This window comes from Medicago sativa, chromosome 5, assembly GCF_051527215.1.
Source record: "Medicago sativa cultivar Bolivia chromosome 5, Bolivia_mono, whole genome shotgun sequence".
In the NCBI taxonomy this organism is placed as follows: domain Eukaryota; kingdom Viridiplantae; phylum Streptophyta; class Magnoliopsida; order Fabales; family Fabaceae; genus Medicago; species Medicago sativa.
The window spans coordinates 55,804,377-55,815,842 of record NC_140753.1 but is presented as its reverse complement, the minus strand read 5'-3'; the positions used below and the strand labels follow the sequence as shown (position 1 = coordinate 55,815,842).

General features: G+C 33.9%; 1 pseudogene across 3 annotated transcripts; it reads left to right on the top strand.

Annotated features, from left to right (window-relative positions):
- Positions 1-2,102: 2,102 nt before the first annotated feature.
- Positions 2,103-11,344, top strand: LOC146923250 (putative disease resistance protein RGA3 pseudogene; annotated as a pseudogene). 3 transcript variants are annotated; one of them, XR_015012802.1, is made up of 14 exons: positions 2,103-5,367; positions 5,466-5,533; positions 5,642-5,792; positions 6,308-6,488; positions 6,578-6,644; positions 6,930-7,005; positions 7,097-7,185; positions 7,275-7,401; positions 7,546-7,612; positions 8,268-8,659; positions 8,749-9,076; positions 9,159-9,225; positions 10,475-11,007; positions 11,090-11,344. The product of XR_015012802.1 is annotated as a putative disease resistance protein RGA3 pseudogene, transcript variant X3 (transcript). The 3 variants fall into 3 exon arrangements; XR_015012801.1 differs by lacking the exons at positions 10,475-11,007; positions 11,090-11,344 and adding an exon at positions 9,439-10,011 and having other exon boundaries at positions 8,268-8,403; positions 8,507-8,659; XR_015012800.1 differs by lacking the exons at positions 10,475-11,007; positions 11,090-11,344 and adding an exon at positions 9,439-10,011.
- Positions 11,345-11,466: the final 122 nt, after the last annotated feature.

The window sequence follows — 11,466 nt, the reverse complement described above, 5'->3', positions numbered from 1 at the left end:
ACAAATAACCATTTATCACTTTTATATTGAATGAAAATGTGTAAAAGTTATTTTTTTTAAAAAACAAAGAATAAAGGCTATCAAATCCGCTCCAATGGTCCGTTACCAACTTCGTCTCAATGAACATTTCATGGTAAAAAGGTCTATGTGTCAGCTATCTATGCGCATAAATTGTATCTTGACCGGCGTCGACTTTGGGCTGATCTAACCATCTTCACAGTGTTCAGACACGGTTTGGTGGAAATTTATGCTTGATTTTGTTTGGGGGGATTTTTTTGGGACCGTTATGGGTTACCTAACTTTCGTTTTCCGTATTTTTTTTCTTTTTCTTTTCGTTATTTTTCTTTTGAGGGTTCTTATTGGCCCCCCACTTGTACATATTTTTTTCCCTCCCTCTCTCTCTCTCTATATATATATATATTATATGGGTGAGCGGCAAAGAATTTGAGTTCCCTGAAGGTGCCTACCTAGTCGGGATGTCTAGCGGCTCTTTAATGTCTTCCTCACTCTTGATTTAAAAAAAAAATATTAAAACAAAGGATTTTTCTTTAGGAAAATAAACAGTTGTCATAAACACAAAGTTAATATTATAAATTTGTTGTCAAATTTTTTTCCTGTTTATTTATTTATTTATATTAATTAAATAAATAAAACGGTGTTTCTTTATTTATTTATTTTTTACACAAAAATGACGTTCTTTATGCTAAGCAGTACATTTCTGTGTACTCGTGAGTTTAGCTCAGTTGGTAGGACAATGCATAATATTTTATCAAATCCCGGCCACCACAAAAAAAAAAAAAACAGTACATATCTGCTTATTATATTTTATTAAAAAAAATGGTAAAATAGATGTAAGACTTGTTCAAGATGTTCAATACATTAAATTAAGTTCATAAAACAGTGGTGGACTCATAAACAACCGGTTATCGTCCTTAGCTAGAGTACGAAATTAAAATGTCAGTGTGGCATGAAATTTCAAAGATCAAATATAGTGAATGATGGTTACACCAGAACTAGATTTTTGTTTAGAAAAAAAAGGGTTAAATATGTTTTTGGTCTCTATAAATATACCAACTTTTTGTTTTAGTCCCTCTAAAATTTACCTTCAACTTTTAGTCCCTATAAAATTTTCAATCACTAATTTTGGTTCCTTTTTTTATTTAATTCTTGTATTTTTTTTAATGAAATTGTGCATAAATGTGTAAAATATTCTAAAAAAAATTCACAAAAAAATTAGAATTTTATAACAAAACACAAATTAAATATGAATTTTTAACTGTTAAAAATATAAAAAAATTGTATTAAATTCATGTTTTGTTAAAAAATTATAATTTTTTTTTGGGAGAGATTCTTATAATATTATGAATTGTTTATGTAAAATTTTATTAAAAAATATGAATTCTACATGTGAGTTTACATTAAAGGAGGGGCCATAAATGAAGATAGAAAATTTTTGAGAGACTAAAAGTTGAAGAAATTTTTTAGAGAGACTAAAACGAAAAGTTGACATATATAGGACGAAAAACATATTTAAAAAAAACAGATGTCAAAAACAAAAATACGGTTACTATTATAAATTTGTGGGTCAACTGGGTCAACTTTTTTTGAATAATAAATTTGTTGGTCAACTTGTTTTCCTAAATTTATTTATTTATAGTAGATGGATAGATATTAGTGACCTCCTTACACCAGAACTGTAATGAAACTTATATTTAATTAAGTAAATAAAATGGTGTTCTTTCTTTCTTTTCTTTTTTTACACAAAAATGGTAAAGATAATTATTCTGTCGGCCAATCCAATAGTTAAAGTGGTTCAAGGAATATGTTTTTCGTTTTAGTGGGGACTAGATTCATAAATAAACATTGATGTAGCACTTTTCATTTGGGTTCAAGTGTGAAAACAAAGAGACAAATAATATCAATAATAATGGACCCCGATAATAAATTTGTGATTGAAATTTGAAAATGTGTGTCCTACAAATACCGAATCGATAATGGAACCTTGCAAGTTGCATAAATTTGTGGTTCACGTGAATGTTTTACTCACAATTATTGCATTTATTCTCATTGCATTTATTCTCATAGCAATTATTGTATCTATTATTGCTGACTTGCTGCTACTCTCATTGCATTTATTCTCAAAGGTCTCCTGCATAGTTCAGCACTCATTCAATCTAAACCAATTTCTAATCTTCTTATCTTTTCAACTCTTTGTTTAAAAAAAAATAAAAAAATGGCCGACGCTTTGCTCGGAGTTGTGTTTGATAATTTGAACTTTCTCCTGCAAAATGAATTTGCAACCATTTCTGGAATCAAATCAAAGGCTCAAAAGTTGTCAGACACCTTATATATGATCAAAGCCGTTCTCGAAGATGCTGAGAAGAAACAAGCCACAGACTACTCTATTAAGCTATGGCTGCAACAACTCAAAGATACTGTTTATGTGCTCGATGATATCATTGATGAGTTCTCGATCAAGTCTGGTAGAGTTAGAGGCTCATCCTTTTTCAAAGATATTGCTGAGAAATTAACCTCTCTAAAGTTTCGCCATGAGATCGGTAACAGGTTGAAAGAGATTACAGGGAGGTTGGATGATATTGCTGAAAGGAGGAAGAAGTTTTTTCTACAGGAGGGTACTGGAACTGTTCGGGAAATCCCAAATGAAGTAGCTGAATGGCGTCAAACCAGCGCTATAATTACTGAACCAAAAGTGTTTGGACGAGAAGACGATAAAGAGAAGATTATCAAGTTTCTTCTCACCCAAGCGAAGGACTCCGACTTCCTTTCCATCTATTCCGTTTTTGGGTTAGGTGGTCTTGGAAAAACAACTCTTCTTCAATCGATCTACAATGATGCTACTGTGAGTACCAATTTTAATACTAAAGTTTGGGTTTGTGTTTCTGAGAATTTCTCCGTCATTAGAATTTTGTGTTCCATTATAGAATTTATCACAGAAAAAAAGTATGAATACCTCAATTTAAATGCAACACAGAAAAGGGTGCAAGAATTATTGCAAGGTAAAAGATACTTGCTAGTTTTGGATGATGTGTGGAAGAAAAATGAACAATTGGAATCTGGGTTGACAGAAGATAAATGGAATCAGTTGAAAAATGAGTTGTCGTGTGGATCAAAAGGTAGTTCCATTTTAGTATCCACTCGTGATGAGGTTGTTGCAACAATCACAGGAACATGGGAAACTCACCGTTTATCTGGTCTCTCCGATGATGAATGCTGGCTGTTGTTCAAACAATATGCATTTGGACATTATAGAGAAGAGAGTACAAAGCTTGTAAAAATAGGAAAGGAGATCGTAAAGAAATGCAATGGATTGCCTCTTGCAGCGAAAGCATTGGGAGGTTTAATGAGCTCAAGGAATGAAGAAGAGGAATGGCTTGAAATTAAAGATAGTGAGCTTTGGGCCTTACCACAAGAAATTTTGCCTGCTTTGAGGTTGAGTTACTTTTATTTAACACCAACCCTAAAACAATGTTTCTCTTTTTGTGCTATATTTCCCAAAGATAGAGAAATCCTGAAGGACGAATTGATTCAGCTTTGGATGGCTAATGGATTTATTGCAAAGAGGAATTTAGAGGTTGAAGATGTTGGAAACATGGTTTGGAAGGAATTGTACCAAAAATCATTTTTTCAAGACAGCAAAATGGATGAATATTCTGGAGACATTTCTTTCAAGATGCATGATCTTGTCCATGATCTCGCTCAATCAGTAATGGGGCAAGAATGTATGTATTTGGAGAACAAAAACATGACCAATTTGTCAAAAAGCACACACCACATTGGTTTTGACTACAAAGACTTGTCATCCTTTGATAAGAATGGTTTCAAAAAAGCTGAATCCTTGAGAACATTGTTTCAGTTGAGTTCTTATCTTCCAGAAAAACATGATAACTTCCCAACATACCTTTCTCTTCGGGTTTTACGCACATCCTTTATCCGGATGCCATCACTAGGGGGTTTAATTCATTTAAGGTATTTGGAACTTCGTTCTCTTGACATAAAAAAGTTGCCTAACTCAATTTACAAATTACAAAAACTGGAAATCTTGAAAATGAAACACTGTGGTAATCTTAGTTGTCTCCCGAAACGCTTGGCTTGCTTAACAAATCTTAGACATATAGTCATTGAAGATTGTCCATCTTTGTCTCTCATGTTTCCTAACATTGGAAAATTAACTTGTCTAAGAACATTAAGTGTGTACATTGTTAGTTTAGAGAAAGGGAATAGCTTGGCAGAGTTACGTGATCTAAACCTTGGAGGAACATTGAGTATCGAAGGCTTAAACAATGTTGGCAGTTTATCTGAAGCTCAAGCGGCTAATTTGAAGGGTAAAAAAGACATTCATGAATTATGTTTGTCATGGGAAAGCAATGATGTACTTACCAAGCCCCCAACTATTAGTGTTGAGCAAGTACTTGAAGAGCTTCAACCTCACTCAAATCTCAAGTGCTTGGAAATAAATTACTATGAAGGATTATCATTACCAAGTTGGATAATTATTCTTAGTAATTTAATTTCTCTTGATCTTGAGGATTGCCACAAAATTGTGCGGCTTCCGTTACTTGGTAAACTACCATCTCTAAAAAAACTGACACTATGTGGCATGGATAATCTGAAATACTTGGATAATGATGAATCTCAGGATGGTATGGAGGTGAGGGTTTTCCCATCTCTGGAGGAACTCATAATACAATTCCTACCAAACATAGAGGGGTTATTGAAAGTGGAAAGAGGGGAGATGTTTCCTTGTCTTTCTAAGTTGACAATCATTGATTGCCCTAAACTTGGACTGCCATGTCTTCCATCTCTTAAAGACCTCCATGTCAAAGAATGTAACAATGAGTTACTGAGGTCAATCTCTACCTTCCGTGGTCTTACTCAGCTTTCCCTAGATGAAGGTGAAGGAATAACATCCTTCCCAGAGGGGATGTTCAAAAACCTTACTTCTCTTCAATCTCTGTTTATCGCTGGTTGTAATGAGTTGGAGTCCTTACCAGAGCAAAATTGGGAAGGTCTTCTATCCCTTCGAACTCTAGAGATTCATAGATGTGAAGGATTGCTATGCTTGCCGGAGGGTATTCGACACCTCACTTCCCTTAGGACTCTAGATATTCAGGCATGTGAAGGATTGCTATGCTTGCCGGAGGGTATTCGACACCTCACTTCTCTTGAGCTTCTGACTATCCGTTATTGCCCAACATTAAAGGAACGATGCAAAGAGGGAACAGGGGAGGATTGGGACAAGATAGCTCATATTCCAAAAATACAGTTTAAGTTTGATTGGGAGGATTAAGAAGCAGAGACGTTTACCCTTATCTGCCTGAATGACCATCGCAAAAATCAATTTTACTGGTAAGATCTCTATTTCCCATTCTTATGTTTGGATTTCAACTGCTTAATTCACTTCATTTTTATTCTCGTTGTTGACTTCTTTGGAACCCATTCCGCAGGAAGAGATCCAGAGTACATGAAAGATATTTTACTGTTCAACCTCAGAAGGATAAATGTTCTAATTCAGGTAATTTTCTTCATCATACTTTTATTTTATTTTTTAATTTGATTTTTGATTTTTTTTTTTTTTTTTTTGTAATTTGCTGATTTTGTGGAGATTGAATTGAATGGTTAGGATTGCCTTTGACACACAAGGGTGGGCCCTACAAATGACGGGATTAACGGGAACAGACGTACCTAATGATGAAGACGACGTCTTTTGGGTATCGAGGATTGCGATTTTGACAATCGGGGCTCTGTGCCCATTAGCAAGTCTGATCATCAAGGTTTTCTCCATTTTTATTCTTTAAGTTTCTGTTGCTTTTTTTATTTATTTGTTTTAGTTTGTTTATTTGAATGATATATTGTTTTGCTTCTTCTTTGCTTAACTTTGATAATAATTTAAAAAATGAAAGTTTTTGAATGTAACTATATGAGTTGGTGTCATATCAGTATCTAAACATCAGACATGTCATCATCAATATGAAGTATTAGTGCTACGTTAATTTGAATATTGTGGGTGCAGAACAAAGATCATGGCCAAGGATGCAATTGCTTCAATGGTTTATCATTTTGTGTGTGTTTTCTGTCTTTTTTAGTCAGTTTTCGATTTAGTTAAAATTCAGATGGTTTGTTCTAAAATTTGGTTTGGTTAAGTTTATTTGTTTGTGTTTATTTTTAGTTATATTTGCCTATTGAAACAAGATCAATGATACCTGATAGAATTCAATGTTTTCCAAAGGTTTATGTCCCTTTTAGAATAGAAGCAATGGTTCCTGATAGAATTCAATGTTTTTCAAAGGTTTATGTTCTCCAACTAAAACATGAGAAGAGCAATGCAAGGACAGAACAGTGGAGGACTGGAACAAGATAGCACATATTCCGAACTTACACTTTTGGTGATGCTTTTATGTTCTATAGGAATCAAGAAGCAAAGATATTGGTGTTTCTGCTTCTGGCTTGTCGCATTTCCGACTAAACTTGTAGGCACGTTAATCTCCCTCCATCTTTCTTTCGTTTGTGTTTCTTACAGTGCAACAATATATACCAATCTCTTGTACCGTTTTTGCAGGATTTGACACTCCTGTTTTTTCACTATGGTCTCCTAGTTATGTTAGTTTCTCTTTGGTCTTTCATAGGTAAGTTTTGATCATTTTATTTCTTTGGTCTTTGGTGTTTCTGCCTCCATCTTTATTTCTTTTGACTGTGTTTCTTACAGTGCAGTAACATGTTCTGAATATCCCTTTTTTATTTGTGGTATTGAAATCTATACTGGCATGTTTAGTCATTATGAATTTATCATCAAAGATTCTTCAATTTGATGACTGACTGTAATTTCTAGTCAGAACAATTTTTTGAAGCTTCTTTGTCTCTTGTACATCATTATAGCCATATTATTGTCTTAGTTTAATTTCTCTGTGCAGGAACCACTTGTTACATAGTTGTTAAAACGTCTTTTGAGTGAGGGAAGCCAAGATCAACATGTGAGTAATACTACGGGTAAAATTATCATCGACATCAATAACAATCTAGAGCATTTTGTCAAAACCAATGCATATTATGATTCTCGTGTGTTGGTAAATATTGTTAGAAATGAGGCCCTGTGTTCGGCATTGTTGCTTACCAAAGGGAGCAATGTGATGCTTAGCATGTTACCAACCAAAGACAGAAAATCTGCAGGTGTGTATACAGCTCTTTATTAGGAAGGTGACATTGTATTTCATGATTCTAGTCGAGTCACTCATGTTATTTCATTTTGTTTGTGTAAGATATGTTGTGGAATGCTGCTGAATCCCAACCATGTTTGTGTCGGACAATGTTAATTGATCAATTTGTGTCCACTGCTTTTCCTGAAAGCAAGGGGATGCTTCAGCTGAACCACAGAAACTATAAGAGGTGATGATTTTGGATGATATGAATGAGAAATCAACCATTTAATTTGATAACAAAGTGAATTTTACATCTTTTAACTCTGTATATTTTAGTATATTAGCATTAGTCATATCACTTACAGAGAGCATATCCTGTGAAACTGAACAGGTGACACTTATTTCTCTTCGAACTATGGATATTGTTGAATCTGAGGAATTGAGATCCCTGCCATAAGGTATTTGAAACCTCACTTCACTTGAGTTTTTGAATATTTGTGGTTGCCCAAATTCAAAGGAGTGTAAGGAAATAACAGGAGAAGAATGGGACAAGATAGCACACTTTCCAAAATTTGTTGATATGTAATGGGTTAAATGATTAGATTGAAACTAGAATTTTGACAGTTAGATGGTTTTCAATATTTTGTGCAAGGTGGGTTATTTGTGCATTTAAAAATGATTGATAGAATTAAAAACTAAAGAAATAGATGTTTAATTGATTTTTCATTTGAGACTTGAGAGTTTCATGTCTTAATTATGTGTATGTACAAACGTTGCAGATGCAATACAAGAATGATATTAGAGGTCCACAATACATAGTAATAAAATTGTTTAATGAGAATATTATAGTTATAGTTATTCTCATTTTTATAATTAGGATATTATAGTTATTATCATTTTTATTTAGAGGATATAAAAATTATAATTAAATAATTGACTAATGACAACAATTGTCGCCTCTATGAATTGTATATTCGAACGTCACTTTGTAGTAACTCATCTGCAGAAAGTAATCTCAAGACAGTTATCTGGAAGAAGATGTATGCTAGTTTTATCTCTTCCCTGCATCTTCTTATCACCATATTACTTTCTAATTTAAATTTCTATATGCAGGAATCTCTTGCTTTCTCAGTTTTTGTGTGGAATGTCTACGGGTAAAATTATTGTGAGAATTGGGCCATATCTTTAGAATTGACGCTGAGCTTGTTAATGCGACAAATCAAAATTCTTGGTTCAAGCTATTGGTCAGGTGTGTATACAGCTCTTCATTAGGAAGGTGTCATTGTATCCAATAGACATATTGTGGAACATATGGAGAAGATCTGTAATGAAAGTTTTTATGATTGCTGAAGTTCCCCATGAGTTGGTTGAGCTTCTACAAAATACAACACAATTATGCTTTTATTTGAAACTTCAACCTGCTATGTTTGGTAAAAGTTCACTCGACTCCATATCTCAAAATATTCAGCTTTTCGTGGATGATCCAAATGTATGATCACGTAAAGGTAACCTTGGCCATTCTTCAGTTCCTATAATATATTAACATATATTGTTTGATTTCGTTTTAAATTTATATATTCATGAAAATATGCAGGTGATGGTCTTTCAAGTAAGAAATGTTTATGGAAGAGTTGGCAGTTCAAGTTTAATCAGCGGAAACACCAATAGTCAGAATTGGCGATGTTGTTAAGCATATTTTAGGAGTGAAGTTTGAGATGTAGAAGAGTGAGATGCTTGCCGGAGGGTATTCGACACCTCATTTCTCTCGAGGTTCTGAATATTCATTGTCCAACAATAAAGGAGCAATGCAAGGAGGAAACAGGAGAGAGGATTGTAACAAGATATCTCATATTCTGGAATTACGCATTAGTTGATGTTGGTGTTTCTGCTTCTAATTTCAACAGGAATCAAAAAGCAGAGATGTTGGTGTTTCTGCCTCCATCTTTATTTCTTTTGACTGTGTTTCTTACAGTGTATAACAATCTCTTGGTACTCTCTTTGCAGGATATGCCTCTCATTTCTCTGGACTATGGTTTCCTTGTTATGCGAGTTTCTCTTTTGTCTTGAATAGGTAAGTTTGGATTATTTGATTTTCTTACTTATCAGTGCAGTAACATGTCCTGAAAACTATAATTGCATGTTTAGTCATTATGAATTTATCATCAAATGTTCTTCAATTTGATGACTGACTGTAATTTCTAGTCGGAACAATTTTTTGAAGCTTCTTTGTCTCTTGTACATCATTATTGCCATATTTTTGTCTTAGTTTAATTTCTATGTGCAGGAACCACTTGTTAAAACATCTTTTGAGTGAGGTTATGGTCCTTCATTATGAAATAGTCCCTTCATGTATGAAACATACAGGCAAGGGACTGAATATATTTTGGCCTGTAAAATCAATCTCCAAAGAAGGCTGTGAACAAGCTATTAGTCCATCAGATGAGAAAGGAAGTATAAATTGATATGGTTGGCATGAAAGGAGAGGATGTTGACAATGGTGATCCAACACATGAGCCAAAGTTACTTCCAACTAACAACAGATGTTGAAAGAGTTATATATAGCTTCTCCTAAGCCTCAGGAGGTTGTCCTTGATTTTACAATATCTACTAGTAGTAATGTTGCTGACAAGACATAAGGGATTCTTTGTATTAATCTCTTTCCAATCCCTCTAGTGTAGTTTTTTTGTTGGTGAGCTTATAATCAGACATTTTGTGCCTTGGGGGCTCTAGATTGGGCAGGATTCAGGATATAGTTTTTAGATTGCTCATACAATGTTCTTGTTTTGGATTTAATATGATACTCTAGTCTTGCTTAATTTTTTACTTAAGCAGCAGAAGATTTCTTATTTAATTTGCATATCTTTTTGTCACTTCCTAATATGAATAGGTCTAGTTTTACTTTTTCTATGTTACCATGCCAACCTCTCTAATTTCACTGTTCTTAGGACAGAAGCTGTAAGTTGGACCAAACCCAAAGGGATATATACTAACATAGGCCACAGGGACTGTTACTTATCTGGAGCCAATATTTGTTGGTGCATTCTCCCTCTCTCTTTTTTTTTCTTTCTCACCTTACAACCCAACAAACAAAGCCAACCTTCTTTTGAACTAAAAAGTGAAAGCACAATTGCAGATGGTATTTCTCATACCATGATATCTAAACTGATTGCGTTTTTTCATAATGTGCCTGTTGAGTATTGCTGAATTTTCGTGCACATTATAAATAATTTTTTTATTGAAGTAAAAAAGCAGTATTTTTGTGTGTATATTCTGCTATTTTACTTATATTTTTCCCATCAATTATCTGGTAAAAATTCCAGATTGCAAGCCAAATTTGAGATTCCACAATAACGGTGAAGACGTGACGTGCTTTCCTGACGGTTTGTTAAGAAACTTGACTTGTCTTCGAAGTTTGAAAATTTCTAATTTCCCAAAATTGAAGAAACTACCAAATGAACCCTTCAACATAGCATTGGAGTGTCTGAGTATCTCTTCTTGTGGTGAGCTTGAGTCTATACCGGAACAAACACGGGAAGGTCTTCGATCTCTTCGAACTATTGATATTGGTTATTGTGGACGATTGAAGTCCTTTCCTGAATCTATTCGACACCTCACTTCACTTGAGTTTTTGAAAATTCGAGGTTGCTCAACATTAAAGGAGCGATGCATGAAAGGAACCGGTGAGGACTGGGACAAGATAGCGCACATTCCAAAATTGCATGTTGATTGAATGAAAAAGTACAAACATTTGAAGAGCATTAATAGATCAATTTGTTTATTCTTATATGCTTCCACCACCGGTGGTCTTCCCTTTGTTTGTTGCTTCCCATTTACCACATTTCTATCACATCTGGTAGGCTCTCTCTTCCACCATAACCATTCTTTAGATTTTGTTTCTTATAGTATAGTAATAATCTTCTGTACTGTATTTGCAGGATATGACACTCTTGACTCTTCACTATGGTTTTGCAGCACATGTTCTGATTTTCAATGGGAGAGAAAAACGGCCATCTAAAATCTGTCTTAGAGCCTTATGATGCCTTGTTAGCATATAAATTTTTCATTCAGTTTTGTTTCTCAATGACTTTTGTTTTTTCATATTTTTCATTAGTTTAATATGAAACATGAAATTTGTAATTTGTTTGTTATGATTATTAATTAATTACTGGTTTTCTATTTGGTTCACAAAAGATAACTTTGAGATATTTTTGTTTTTCACAATAAGCAATTATTCAGTTAGCATAGGTAATTGTGAATTCTTTCAAGAACAAAGTGGGCAAAAGTTATTATGCATAAGGAGATCCTTATGCAC